The following is a 15,920-nucleotide window of genomic DNA, read 5'->3' as shown; positions in this document are numbered from 1 at the left end:
CTCTTGAACTGAGTGTCTCACTCGGCCATTTCAGAGGGCAGTTAAGAGACAACCGCAGTGCTGTGGCTCCGGAGTCTCACGTAGGCCAGACCAGGCAAGGGTGGCAGATTTCCATCCCTGAAGGACATTAACTAGGGTGAGCTTTTTATAACAATCGAGGGTAGTTTCTGAAATGTTGGCCCAGCCAACAACACCCAAATCCTGTATATGAATGCAGAAAATTGATTTGATTTATTATTATCACATATATTAACATACAGTGAAAAGTATTGTTTCTTGCACGCTGTACAGACAAAGCATACTGTTCATAGAGAAGGAAAGGAGAGTGTGCAGAATGTAGTGTTACAGTCACAGCTAGGGTGTAGAGAAAGATCAGCTTAATGTGAGGTAGGTCCATTCAAAAGTCTGACAGCAGCAGGGAAGAAGCTGTTCTTGATTCAGCTGGTACATGAACTCAGACTTTTGTATGTTTTTCTTGACAGAAGAGAGAATGTCCGGGGTGCTTGGGGTCCTTGATTATGCTGGCGGTGTTTCCGAGGCAGTGGGAAGTGTAGATGGAGTCAATGGATGGGAGGCTGGTTTGCGTGATGGATTGGGCTACATTCACTTTTATACAATTTATTCACCTTCTATACAACTTACATCTGTAATATATAGACATGTGAATATATAGATGTGAACCTGGGTGACAGGCCATCATTAAAGGTTAGTGACCCATGGAAAAAGACACATCTTTTAAGATGTCTTAAAATTGACTCTCTGTGGATGCTGAGCAAGGCTAGAATCCAAGCTGTGGGTCAGTGAGTGTTCTCAATGGCTACGGCTGAGTAAGATCGCAATAAGGATCAAAAATAATACAGCATCAAGAATTAAAGGAAGAGGAACAAGAAATGGGGCCAGTGAGGGATGTAAACATCAGGAAAATTTATCCCGGTAATTTGTTGGGCAACAGAACATCTGACAGGGAAAAGTTATCAGCTTCCATCCTGGGATACTGTGTCACAGGAAAAGCAGAGAAGCTGAGGAATATTAAAAGGGGAATCATTAAGAAAATTCCTCCCTGATCCTTCCAGAGGGTCACCTCTTTATAGAATTATCATAGAGTCTCAACAGTGCAGAAGGAGGGCATTCAGCCCATCGAGCCTGTACCGACAACAAACACCCCCAGGCAGCCCCTATTCTTATAACTCCACGTATTTGCCCCACTAATCCTCTCGACACTAAGGGGCAATTTAGTAAGCCCATTCCACCAAACCTGCACATCTTTGGACACTAAGGGGCAATTTAGCATGGCCAATCCACCTAACCTGCTCATCTTTGGACTGTGGGAGGAAACTGGAGCACCCGGCAGAAACCCACGCAGACACGGGGAGAATGTGCAAACTCCACTTTGTAGAGACAGTGACCCGAGGCCGGGAATCGAACCCGGGCCCCTGGCGCTGTGAGGCAGCAGCGCTAACCACTGTGTCACCGTGCTGCCACTTTCAGTATTCCGCACCCACCCCTGCCCCTGAACCTCTAACGCCAGCCTGAATAATCGAGGCTGGGTGGGAAACGGCTCTTGAGGGGTCATTCATTCTCTCTTCAGACAGGGAAGAGGCCGAGGAGAGGAAGGCTCTTTTTAAATGCAAGTTGTTGCAGTACCCGTGGTGAAAACAGTGGCCAAACATTGGATAGTCATTAAGAGCAGGAAGCCATTGGAGGTCTGAGAGAACGATAAGAAATGAGGATGGTAAGTGGGGGGGGGCGAATTGTTGCAGGAATATTTCAACGCTCACAGACACAAGGCTAACAATGAAGGAACATATGATGCTTGGAAGTTAGAGTGCAAAAATATTGGAGGTCATTAAAAATGAAACAAATCAAGGGTGGGAAGAACCAATGACTCTGAACCTTCGTGGATTTAGCAAAGACAGCTTGTGCAACGATTTTACTGGAATATTTATTTCAGAATAAAATAGTGGATGAGAGTAATATTGACAGTCAAATATATCTTAGCGTCCAGAAATCATTCAGCAGGGTTTAGTGTGGCATAAAGCTCACAGAGTGAGGGAGAAGCGGATACACGGGCCGAGTGTAGCTCTCCCTGGTTTGAATTTCTGGTTGTGCGTCTGGCACTCGCCAAAGTGCGTACTGGGAATGAGAGAGTGGGCCCCATTTCCTGGCTGGGGGGGCGCACAGTGGTTAGCACTGCTGCCTCACAGTGTCAGGAACCCGGGTTTGATTCTATTCTTGGGTCACTGTCTGTGCAGAGTTTGCACATTCTCCCCGTGTCTGTGTGGGTTTCCTCCCATACTTCAAAGATGTGTGGGTTAGGTGGATTGGCCATGCTAAATTGCCCCTTCGTGTCCAAAGATGTGTAGTTAGCACTGCTGCCTCACAGCACCAGGGACCTGGGTTCGATTCTGTGTGGAGACTGTACATTCTCCCTGTGTCTGCGTGGGTTTCCTCCGGGTGCTCCGGTTTCCTCCCACAATCCAAAGATGTGCGGGTTAGGTTGATTGGCCATGCTAAGTTGCCCCTTAGTGTCGGGGGAATTAGCAAATACCTGGGGGTAGGGGGGGTGGGAAGTGGGTGGGATTGTTGTCAGTGCAGGCTCGATGGGCCTCCTCCTGCATTGTGGGGATTCTATGATTTTTGACCCTGCTCAGGTCTCAGGCAGGGGATTGGAGAAACCTCCAATCCATCTATGGCTTCCAGTTTAACTTTGGAACCCTCCTCCCCCCCCACCATTGCAATGCCCAATGGGGGTGCTTCCTCCCACCTTGGTGCTCTCCACTAATACCCCTCTCCGCCCACCATCCCCAGGCCTCACCTGTTCTGACTTACCTGGTCCTGGATCAGATCGATTGGCCAGTAACGCCAACTCATCGATCCGCCATCTGACCAGATCTGGCCAATGGTACGCTTCTGCCCCTGTGTCGTCAGCCACGGCTCAGTTGGTGGCAGTCTTAGTTCTGACTGTGGGTTCGAGCCCCACTCCGCAGACCTGAAGACACCATTGAGGCTGACACTCCATTGCAACGCCGAGGGGATGCTGTCCTGCTGAAGGTGCTGCCTTTCCAATCAGACCTTCCCCTATCTGGCCTCCTGGGTGACAGCTCTTCCGACAATCTTTCAAAGGAGAGGCGAGGGCGTTCTTCTCAGTGTCCCGGTCAACGGCCTATTCCTTAACCAACCTCACTGTAAGAAACAAACACTCAGGTCACTGCCACACTGACTTCTGTGGGAGCTTGCTGTGCGCAAATTGGTTTCAGAAGTGACTACATAGAATCCCTACAGTGCAGAAGGAGGCCATTTGGCCCGTCACATTTGCACCGACTGCATTCCCATCCAGGCCCTCTTCCCGCAACCCCACAAATTTACCCTAGCTAATGGTTCTGGCACTAGGGCTAATTTAGCATGGCCAATTAACCTAACCCGTACGTCTTTCAGACTGTGGGAGGAAACTGGAGCACCCGGAGGAAACCCACGCAGACACGGGGAGAATTTGCAGACTCTGCACAGACAATGACCCAAGCTGGGAATCGAACCCGGATCCCAGCTGCTGTGGGACAGCGGTGCTAACCACTGTGCCACCATATGGTATCGGTCTAGACTTGAGCTGTGCAATAACTCTTTGTGGCTATTCCCTGAATAAATCAGAGCTGATAACCAGAGCTGGGAAATTAGATCCATCGGGAGAAGCTGGAACTGCTTTTTCCAGAAAATAGAAGGCTGATGTTGGAGGAACTGGGGAGCAACCTGATTCACAATCTTAGGAAAGCTCATTTGTTGAACAAAACATGAGAATTGCTGAAAAAAGACATTTTGTTGAAGCTTTTTATCATAAGATACAGGAGCAGAATTAGGCCATTCAGCCCATTGAGTCCACTCCGCCATTCGATCATGGCTGATGTGCTCCTCATCCCTATTTTCCTGCCTTCTCCCCATAACTCTTCACCCCATTACCAATTAAAAATCTGTCTAACTCCTCCTTAAATTTACTCACTGTCCCAGCATTCACCACACTTTGGGGGAGCGAATTCCACAGATTCACAACCCTTTGGGAGAAGTAGTTTCTCCTCAACTCTGTTTTAAATTTGCTGCCCCTTATCCTAAGACTGTGACCTCCCGTCCTAGAATGTCCCACAAGAGGAAGCATCCGCTCCACGTCTACTTTATCCATACCTTTTATCATCTTGTAGACCTCAATTTGATCTCCCCTCATTCTTCTAAATTCCAGAGAGTATCGGCCTGAACTGTTCAATCTCTCTTCATACGACAAACCTCCCATCTCTGGAATCAATCTAGTGAACCTCCTCTGAACTGCCTCCAATGTCACTCCATCTTTCCTCAAATAAGGGGACCAAAACTGTGCCCAATATTCTAGGTGCGGCCTCACCAATGCCTTGTATAGTTGTAACTACACTTCTTTACCTTTATATTCTTTTCCTCTGGCTATACATGGCACCTTCCATTTGCTTTCTTTATTACCTGCTGTACCTGTTTTCTATGACTCATGAATGAGGACATGAGTCACAGTGGGACACTCTTGTGAGTGTCCTGATGGGTACATGATGAAAAGATCAAGATTATGAAAGGGTTTAACAGGATGGAAGGCGTTAAAAGATGTGCAGGAGCTAACCCTGCGGGGGCCATAAGCATGAGATAGGCATTAATAAATCCAATCGGGAATTCAGGAGAAATGTCTTTACCCAGTAAGTGGGGAGAAAGTGGAACTCGCTACCGTAGGGAATATTTGAGGTGAGTGATAAAGATACATTTAAGATAGAGATAGACAAGCACAGGAGAGAAAGAAGGAAGAAAGGGTTATGTTGATGAGGTGAGATGAAGGGTGGGAAGGAGTTTGGGAGAATAAACGGTTCTGGTGCTATACAAATGAAAATAGCTGTTTTGTAACACGGAACGTATTGTCAAAAACAGAAATGCTATTGAAACTTTTTGTCTTGTACTCATCAGGACAAAATTTTCAAGATTACCAATGATAAAGGGACAACAGTTTAAACTGCATGAGGAGAGAGTGCTGATTATTATCAGATGGCTCACATTGTGACTCATATACACATGCTAGAAGCCACATATATTCACAGGACCCTTTCCTTTGCAGACAGAAGGACCAGGTCCACACATTGCACCTTTTCACCTAAACCAAAGCTTTGGAGACAGCTGTTCCCTAGTTCATTCCTCATGACAATGCCTTGACAAATCAGAGTCGACTTGACTGGTTTGAATTTGAACTAAAGTTAACTGCGAACAGTTAACTGTATCCTGGTGCATTCTCCATGGCAATGCTTCAGCCATTCAGAGTCCACTTGGCAACCAGTGGACTCTGAATGGCTGACGCAAATGTTCTCATGCAATATAAATTGTTGTTCTCTTTGCTCTGGGCATTCTTATGAACTGTCCTGATGAGTACAAGACATAAAATTTTGACAGTTTTTTCAGATACTATGAAAATGCCAGATTAGAACATTAATGTTGTGACAGTTAGTGGTAACATGTAAACCTTCACAGAATCCCTACTGTGCAGAAGGAGGCTATTTGGCCCATCGAGTCTATACTGACTCTGATAGAGCATCTCACCCAGGCCTTCTCCCTTGCCCTATCCCCGTAACCACACACATTTAGCATGGCCAATCCACCTTACCTGCACATCTTTGGACTGTGGGAGGAAACTGGAGCACCTGGCGGAAACCCATGCAGACATGGGGAGGATGTGCAGACTCTGTACAAACAGTGACCCAAGCTGGGAATCAAATCCGGATCCTTGGCGCTGTGAGGCAGCTGTGCTAACCATTATGCCACCATGCCGTCCCTCAAAGTGGCTGGATGATAACAATAACAACGTTCATTGAGTTAGCACCTTCAATACAGCTGAACATTCTAATGCACTTCACAGGGTCACCAAGACGGATCTGGAGATGTTTAGATAGTTGAGCAACAGCCCAGTTACAGATGTTGGTTTTAATGAGCATCTTCAAGATGGAAAGCAAAGTGGAGAGATTGAGGAAGGTCCGAGATGACGGAAGACAATTTGGAACGATTAAAATCAAGAATGTTCATGGGGTCAGAATTAGAGGAGCGCAGATATTTCAGAGGGCTGTATGTAATTACAGAGATAGGGAGGAGGTGAGGAAATGGAGGGCGTTGGAAACATGGTGAGAATTTTAACATTGCTGTGTTGGGAGCCAATGTAGGTCAATGCTCACGGGGGGTGAATGTTGGTGGGGGTGGGGAACATTGGGACTATGGTGTAACTCTGAGCAGGTTGTAGAGTTTTGAATGCTCTCAGGTTGTGAGGCGGGAAGTGTATGGCTCGATGAGATGACAGTGACTGTGATGCACCGACACTTTAATAGCTTTCTGGCTAATCACAGAGTGGACTGTCCAGTATAAAAAAAGCAGGACCTTTCCTGCCCATTAATTGGAACAGTGGGGGAGGTGATTGCCTGGTGGTATTATTGCAAGACTATTAATCCAGAAACTCAGCTGATGTTCTGGGGACCCGGGTTCGAATCCTGCCACGGCAGATGGTGGTATTTGAATTCAATAAAAAATATCTGGAATTAAGAATTTACTGATGACCGCGAAACCATTACCTACTCGGTGGCACTGTGGTTAGCACTGCTGCTTCACAGTGTCAGGGACCTGGGTTCAATTCTGTGCTTGGGTCACCGTCTGTGTGGAGTTTGCATATTCACCCCGTGTCTGCGTGGGTTTCCTCCAGGTGCTCCAGTTTCCTCCCACAGTCCAAAGATGTGTGGATTGGGCATGCTAAATTGCCCCTTAGTGCTAGAAGGACTAGCAGAATATGTGGCGTTATGGGGATAGGGCCTAGGTGGGGCTGTTGTCAGTGCAGGCTCAATGGGCCAAATGGCCTCCTTCTGCACTGTAGAGATTCTGATTGTCAGAAAAACCCAACTGGTTCACTAATGTCCTTTAGGGAAGGAAATCTGCCTTGCCCATCTGGGCTACATGCAACTTCAGAGCAACAGCAATGTGGTTGACTTGCAACTGCCCTTGGCACCAATTTTGGGCAATAAATGCTGGTCAGCCAGTGACACCCATGCCCCATGAATGAATAAGAAATGTAATCCTGACAGCGCTGTGGGGGATGAGTGGTTGAGTGAGGGTGAATGGGTGAACTGCTGAGAATTACCTTCACGTATGAACTAAAGACATCATTGGAAAAAAGAATTAGAGAGCATCCACATGGATGGCCATTTGGCCTGTCAAACTGGCTTCTTGAAAGAGTTATCCAGTCAACTCCACCACCTTCTCTTCCCAGCAAATCTTTCTACACCAAATATTCCCTTTGAAAGTTGCTTTTGAATTTGCTTCCACCAATCCTTCAGCCAGTGCATCTCAGACCGTAATAACTCGCTGCGCAATAAATTTCTCCTGAATTATCCTCTGATTCTTTAGCCAATTACTTTAAATCTGTGCCCTCTTGTTACTGGCCCTCCCACCAGCGGAAACAATATCTCTCCATCTACTCTATCGAAGCCCCTCATAACACATCATTTTCAATTTTAATTACAAAGGATTGCTGTTACTACCAGGGATGCCTGGAACATTACAGCGAGTCGGAGGTACGTAAAACCCAATGGTACGTGTTTTAGAAGCTGGCAGAATGGATATTGTCTCTTGCAGTCATGTGTGGGGCCGTTTAAAGTTCCTGGAGTGTGTCTGCTCTTAATTGATGTAATCCTGTCACTATAAACCCCATAAAATAAACTGATTGCAACCGCACCTCACACAACACATGGTCCAGAGCAACACTTCTGAGTGACACAAGTTCTCGCCACTATTGCCTGTGGGAGGAAACTGGCGTACCCGCAGAAAACCCACGCAGACATGGGGAGAATGTGCAAACTCCACACAGGCAGTGACCCCAGCCGGAAATCAAACCTAGGTCCATGGTGCTGAGGCAGCAGTGCTAACCACTGTGCCACCATGCCAGCCAGGCTGACAGCAGGAAACATTAAGACTTGATTTGATTTAGTATACAGTGAAAAGTATTGTTTCTTACACACTATACAGACAAAGCATACTGTTCATCGAGAAGGAAATGAGAGTGCAGAACAGTAATAGCCAGGGTGCAGAGAAAGATCAACTTAATGCAAGATAGGTCCATTCAAAAGTCTGATGGTGAAATTTGAATTCAATGAAAGTCTAATGATTGTTGGAAAAACCCATCTGGTTCACTAATGTCCTTTAGGGAAAGACATCTGCCTTCCTCACCCAGTATGACCTACATGTGACTCCAGAGCCAGGGCAATGCGGTTGACTCTTACAAAATGGCCTAGAAATCCACTCAGTTCAAGGGGCAATTAGGCATGGACAAATGCTGATCCGGCCAGTGACGCCTGCATCTCAGGAAAGAATACAAAATATAAAAAGGTGATTTATGGTCACATTCAAGGAAGCATGGGGGTGGCGCAGTAGCACAGTGCTTCATGGTGCCAGGGAACCAGGTTCGATTCCCAGCTTGGGTCACCATCTATGAGGAATCTGCACGTTCTATTACGTGGATTTCCTCCAGGTGCTCTGGTTTCCTCCCACATTCTGAAAGATGTGCTGGTTAGGTGCAATGACCTGAACAGATACCAGAGTGTGGCGACTAGGGGAATTTCACAGTAACTTCATTGCAGTGTTAATGCAAGCCTTACTTATTACTTACTAATAAATAAACGTGAACTTTACTTTAAGTTCCACCATTTGAACTAACTGTACAATTTAATAGAATTCGCACGAATTCTCCAGGAAACAACTTATTGGGTTTGGGGGCTGATTTCTGGGGGGGAGTCATTAAGCTAAATAACATTGGTGCATCTCAGGAAAGGAAATGAGGGAATACAAGTAGATGGAGTGAACTGAAGACAGGTGAGAAAGGGCTGAAGTGGAGCATAAATACCAAATTTACCATACTTTGTGCCAGAACAGATTGGTGTTGCCCAGTGATATGTATCTAGATCTGTGTGGGCTGAGCTTTGGAGACCAGAGTGGTTCCAATTTTGGGTAGCTTTCTGCGCTGTATTGGTTGACTTGGCTGAGATAGAAGGTGATAAGTCTCGGCACGATAAGTGGCTCGATGCACTCAACCTAGAAAAGATGGAAAAAGAATGGGCAGGGACTCCTGCTCCTGGTTGCTGTCCGGAGATCCCTGTTGGAGGGTGCAGTTTTGAAGAGGAATGGAATTGGGGTCAGCTACGGTGCAGCCCTTTGTTGCATAGTTTACCAAGTTTGCTTACTTAGTGAATTTTACACCTGGGGCATTTGGGCAAAGATAGAAACAAAGAAATTCAAGATAGAATTAATGGCATCATGGGGCAATTTGCAAAGAGAAATAGGCTTAAAATCAACTTTAAATTAGTGTATTAATTTTTTCGCTCTCAAATATTGATTTAATATCAATATTGAGTCCACTATCAGTAAGTATGAAGTCCAGGGCTATTATACTCCATCTGGGCGCAACCGGCAAGATTACCTGAACAACATCCTTCAGTCTTGAGTAGCATTCTAGTACCTCTGTAACAACAAGATCTTGAGATGACAATCTGAGTTGGCCATCAGATATAGCTTAACGTGACAAGTGCGTTGAAACCTCAGCAATGTTCCGTTATGAGATGTCAAATCCTTCTAGTGGCCCTACCCTTTGTAATTTCTGTAACTTCCTCCTGCTCTACAACCCTCCACAAACCCTGCACTCTTCCCAATCTGACCCTGAGTACCCCAATTCCCATCGTTCCACCACTGGCAGCCATACCTTCAGCTGCCTGGGCCCTAAGCTCTGGAATTCCCTCCCTAAACCTCTCCCACTCTCCACTGCTTTCTCTTGTTTTTAAGATGCCCTTAAAAATAGCCTCTTTGGCCGATCTTTTGGTCCCTGCCCTATTGTCTCCTTGTATGTTTCAGTGTCAATTTTTATCTGATTATCCTTTTGATGATTTACTATATTGAAGATGCTACCTAAATGCAAATTGTTGCTGTGCAATACCTGGAATATAGTAGGAAACCAAACAGTCTGTTCAAAATGAGTGAATTATTGAATGCTTGTCATGGTAAGGCTTTTAGCAATGGCATAGCAAGGGAGGGTAATATTGAGACGATGGCTGTGATGATCACTGACTTTGTCAGAAACGTAAAGGAAAAACTCTCCAGAGATTGAGAGCCCCTTGGCTGGTCCAGTCCCTACATGACCTCTGCCTCAGAGAGGCCTCCACCCCCTGGGGTGTTTACCCACTCTCCCAATTGGTCCCCCAACCAGATGGCTCTCTTCTGCTAAAAGGGACAGTCACACGGTAGCTTTCAAGGTATTTGGAACCAGAGTCACTTCATCTTGGACTGGGTTTTTGCACTTTCTTCTCCTTTCTTGGAGACACAACTTAAAACTGGTTAGAGCTTGATATGTTTAGTTAAGATATCAGTATTTCACCCGAGTGGTCAGGATTTCAATGCGGCGGCAGGAGTGGGCAGGACAGGCAGAATAGTCAACTCAATCTGATAGGAGTTAATAGAACACTGAGTCAGTGCTGGGGAGTGCTGCATTGTCAGAGGTGCCATCGTTTGGCCAAGACATTAAATCCAACACCATATCTCCTGCCAAAGTAAAATGGCCTTGCAAGATGGCCACCAATACCCATGTGCATAAGCATCCAAGATGGCCATCAATCCTATATTGTTATCTGCAGGGTACATAGTACCAGGATCATTCAGCCAGTTTATGAGACTTGGGCCACGTGGACATTCAGGCCTCCCAGCAGGGGTCCTTTCTGATCCCTGAAGCCATTCATTCAGTTTTTGGGAGCTCTGACAGGGCAGACAGATAATGGAATACGGGCTCAGTTACGCATCATCCCTTCCACTCCACTAAGACAAGCTGCTGTGACAGGATGGTTTATTGGAAGAATTGTTCCTTTCTCCCAAAAAAATGGGGAAAGGCAAGAAAAATGTTAAGGAAATCAAAAGGGAAAAAGAAAACTGTGGGACCTTGGAAAAATCCTGCCACCAGCACTGAAACATCGGCAATTCTAGAGCCAGTGATCCCCATACGTGCACCCTGGTGCACAACGCCCCCTATAAAAATGACAGCTATGCATACAACTGGCCATGCAAGCTGTAAACGCAGCCTAAGTTGGGTGTTGGTGAGGCCACACTTGGACTATTGTGTGCAGTTTTGGTATCCTCATCTGAGGAAGGATGCCCTTGTTGTACAGGGAGTACAGCAATGGTTTACCAGGCTGATTCCTGGGATGGCTGGTCTGTCATGTGAGGAGGGGCTAAGTCGGTTAGAGCAATATTCACTGGAGTTTAGAGGAATGAGAGGAGATCTCATCAAAACTTATAAAATTCAGGATTAGACAGTGTAGATTTTGAAAGAATGCTCCTGATGGTGGGGGAATCCAGCACCGTGGGGTCATGGTTTGAAGATAAGAGATTGAGATGTGGAAAAATTTCTTCACCGAGAGGGTGACGAATGTATGGAATTCACCAGCACAGTATGAGGCCAAAACATGGTCTGATTTCAAGAAGAAATTAGATATAGCTTTTGGGGCTAAAGGGATCAAAAAAATATGGGGGGGGGAGGGGTTGGTGAAGGGGGGAATCAGGATATTGAATTTGATGATCAGCCATGATCAAAATGAATAGTGGAGCAGGTTTAAAGGGCCGAATGGCCTGCTCCTGTTTCTTTTTTTTTGTTTCTATGTAACCTGAGGCCCCATCTGGCCGAAGACCCTCAAGAAATGCAGGAAAATAATCTTGTGTCTTGGACAACATTTATCCCTCAACCAACATCACCCCAAAATGGAATATCTGGTCATTGTCACAATGCTGTTTGCGGGAGCTGGCTGTATAGAAATTGGCTCCGTACTTTCTTGCATTGCAACAGCAACCACATAATCGACAAAACACTTCATTGGCCATAAAGAGCATTGATACGTCCTGAGCCAAGGAAAGGTGCTGATATAAATGCAAGGCTTTTCTTGGTGGTGTATCTGTGCAGTCTGACTGCATCTTGAGGTGAATTAGTTAAGATTTTTGTGTTGCAAAGAAACCAGAGACAGTTTGTGGTGATGGAAATGACAAGAGTAGACCTGCCTTTGCTGTATGTGACTGCAGGTGGGGTTAGGAGCAGATAGAGGAGGGATAGATCAGAAAAACTCCAAACGTGACAGGAAATCAGATCAGAGGCTTGCCCACATTGAGCAGAGTCTTGGGAATGATCATTTCTTCACGTATCCCAACGGGATGTGTTATAATAAGGAATCCGGGGAGAAGGGGGGGTGGGGTGATTTCTAATGTCTGCTCTTAGCCTTGGAGTAATCTGATTAGCAAAAGAATCACCCAATGAGTTATAATTAGAGCCCCATGGATTTCATGAAACTTTTTCCTGAATTTTAGACATCATCCTTCATATATTTCCTATCGAGTCCTAGAAATGTGAAGTAAACAATAGCACTCTGATATCTAACGAGTACAGCAATTATTCTCATCATATAACATAATACTTATCATAAATGTTAAATACACAATGATAATTAAAAGTTGGCATTATGTTCCAAGCTTACTCATCTCTCAAACTGTCCATTATTCTGTATCAAAGCTAAATATGAGAGGGAATCTGAAATCATAGAATCCTGTAGAAACGCTACCGTGCAGAAGGAGACCTTTCAGCCTATTGAGTTTGTACCAACCACAATCCCACCCAGGACATATTCCCGTAACCTCACATATATACCCTGCTAATCCCCCTGACACTAAGGGTAATTTAGCATTGCCAATCCACTAACTTGCATATCTTGGACTGTGGGGGTAAACCGGAGCACCCAGAGGAAACCCATGCAGACAAGGGGAGAATGTGCAGACTCCACACAGTCACCCAAGCCAGGAATCAAACCCGGGTCCCTGGAGCTGAGAGGCAACAGTGCTAACGACTGGGCTGCTCGTACAAGAACAAAAAAAGCTGCAGAAGCTCAGCAAGTCAAGCAGCACCCACAGAGGGGAACAGAGACCAGGATTTTCCAGCCCTTGCCCGTTGGTGGAATTTTCTGGCTCTTCCCTGGTGGTGAGACGGGCAAAATGGTGTAGACTGGAAGATCCTGCCAGCAGCCAATGGTGTCCCACCCTGAGTTCACATTCTGAGTTGATGACCTTTCATCAGAACTTTGGGATGGTGGGATTTATTTTACGATCGCTGTGAGACTTTTTTTTAAATTGAGGGTATCTGGACATTGCTGGCTGAGTATTTGTTGCCCATCCCTATTTGCCCTTGAACTGAGTGGTTCACTTGGTCATATCCTGAGGGCATTTAAGAGCCAATCACATTGCTGTGGCGCTGGTGTCACATGTAGGCCAGATCATTTAAGGACAGCAGATTTCCTTCCCTAAAGGACATTAGTGAACCAGGTGAGTTTTTACAATTGTCAACAATGGTTTCATGGTTATCATTAGACTTTTAATTCAAGATTTTTTGTGAATTCAAATTTCACCATCTGCTGTGGCGGGATTCAAAGCCAGGTCCCCAGAACATTATCCTGGATCTCTGGATAACTAGTCCAGTGACAATACGGGGGAAAAGGCAGGGGAATAACACTAAGCCATGATGCTTGTTTGGATAGCTGGTGCCAAGGTGATGGCCAAATGGCCTCATTCTGCACCTATTATCAATCATGTGATTCTTGACCTGTGTGGAATTAGTCCTATAGCTGGGATCAGAAAGCAGAGCAGTACAAGGGGGAGGTGGGATTCATCCAGCTGGGATTTCCTCAGACCTGTTGGGAGTCGGATAATGGACCGGGAGGAGTCTAGGCAGCCAACTGTATCTAAATTTATGTCTCTTCATGGACCAAGAGGTGCAGTGGTGTTCTACAAAGAAATTTAAACCTTCCTTGCCCTGGGCTTCCTCACTCAGAATACAAGACAATCTGATGATGGTATTGAAGGGGTAACTATTGGCGGCACAGTAGCAGAGTGGTTAGCACTGCTGCCTCATAGCGCCAGGGACCCGGGTTTGATTCCTGGCTTGGATCACTGTCTGTGTGGAGTCTGCACATTCTCCCCACGTCTGTGTGGGTTTCCTCCACGTGCTCCAGTTTCCTCCCATATCCAGAGATGTGCAGGTTAGGTGCACTGACTGTGTTAAATTCTCCCTCAATGTACCTGAACAGGCGCCGGAATGTGGTGACCAGGGGATTTTCACAGAAACATCATTGCAGTGTTAATGTAAGCCTACTTGCGACAAATAAATAAACTTTACTTTATTGGCCAGGACAATACTTTGCATTCTATGAGACAGAAAGTTAACAATGTTGTTTGCAATCAGATGCTCTAAGACCAACGTATTAAGAAGCTTTTCTTTTATTGAAAAGAGACATTTTACAATTACAGAGTTTAGTCTCCTTGCATTACTTTACAATCTGGAACAGAGTACTGTACAGTTGACCCACAAAATCATAATACATACTGGTATGGTCAATCATAACTCAACCTAACAAAGTTCACTGGCAAATTGCAGGCAACGTCACACAGCTTTCTTTATCATTACAAACATATAAATAAAGCATCTAGTCATTGCAAAACATGAACTGCCAAATGAGGTAATATTAAAACCGAAATCATTCATTCTGATAGTGTCCATATTATACCTATTTACATTGACATATGACTGCCAGTTAACAGCTCTTTACAGATACATTCCAGGTTAGTGTAACAGCAGATAAACTGATTCCAGACACAATAATGACTGGCACAGTTTATAAAGCACGATTAGGAATATGTTTATAGTTAGGCTTGGCACTCTTTAGGGACTTACTTCCCTAAACAAACCAGAAACACAGTATTATAAAGCAGGAATGTGGAGAATATACACATCAGTATTCCAAAAGAGCAACCCAAACAGGGCGTTTGGATGATGACAAACTATTAAACTGCTCAGATTGCCAGCTGTCACTGAGAAATATTTACTGTGTATATACATGGCAGTAACTTTGTCAAAAGTTCCTTTCACCAATGTAATTTCCAGATGGAGGACCCAAAGGAGTGTTGAATTAATAACTTGATTCATTGAGTTGCGCCAGATTTATCATACAAAATCTGAAGAGATTGTTGAAGCAATGATTCAGGATTGGAGGGAGTGTTAGAGTGATGATTCCAGATTGCAGGGAGTGTTAGAGCGATGATTCTGGATTGGAGGAGTGTTAAGAGTGATGATTTTGGATTGGAGGGAGTGTTAGACTGATGATTTTGGATTGGAGGGAGTGTTAGAGCAGTGAGTTGGGATTGGAGGGAGTGTTGGAGCGATGATTCTGGATTGGAGGGAGTGTTGGAGCGATGATTCTGGATTGGAGGGAGTGTTGGAGCGATGATTCTGGATTGGAGGGAGTGTTGGAGCGATGATTCTGGATTGGAGAGAGTGTTAGAGCAAAGATTCGGGATTGGAGGGAATGTTAGAGCGATGATTCGGGATTGGAGGAAGTATTACAGCAATGATTCTGATTGGAGGGAATGTTAGAGCAATGGTTATGATTGGAAGAGTGTTAGAGCGATGATTCTGATTGGGGGAGTGTTAGAGCAGTGATTCTGGATTGGAGGGAGTGTTAGAGCGATGATTCGGGATTGGAGGAGTGTTAGAGCGATGATTCGGGATTGGAGGAGTGTTAGAGCGATGATTCGGGATTGGAGGAGTGTTAGAGCGATGAGTCGGGATTGGAGGAGTGTTAGAGCGATGAGTCGGGATTGGAGGAGTGTTAGAGCGATGAGTCGGGATTGGAGGAGTGTTAGAGCGATGAGTCGGGATTGGAGGAGTGTTAGAGCGATGAGTCGGGATTGGAGGAGTGTTAGAGCGATGAGTCGGGATTGGAGGAGTGTTAGAGCGATGATTCGGGATTGCAGGAGTGTTAGAGCGATGAGTCGGG

The sequence above is a fragment of the Carcharhinus amblyrhynchos genome, chromosome 11 (genome assembly GCF_965287045.1).
Source record: "Carcharhinus amblyrhynchos chromosome 11, sCarAmb.v2.hapA, whole genome shotgun sequence".
Taxonomy (NCBI): Eukaryota; Metazoa; Chordata; class Chondrichthyes; order Carcharhiniformes; family Carcharhinidae; genus Carcharhinus; species Carcharhinus amblyrhynchos.
The sequence above is the reverse complement of the archived record's forward strand: the minus strand, read 5'-3'. Positions refer to the sequence as shown.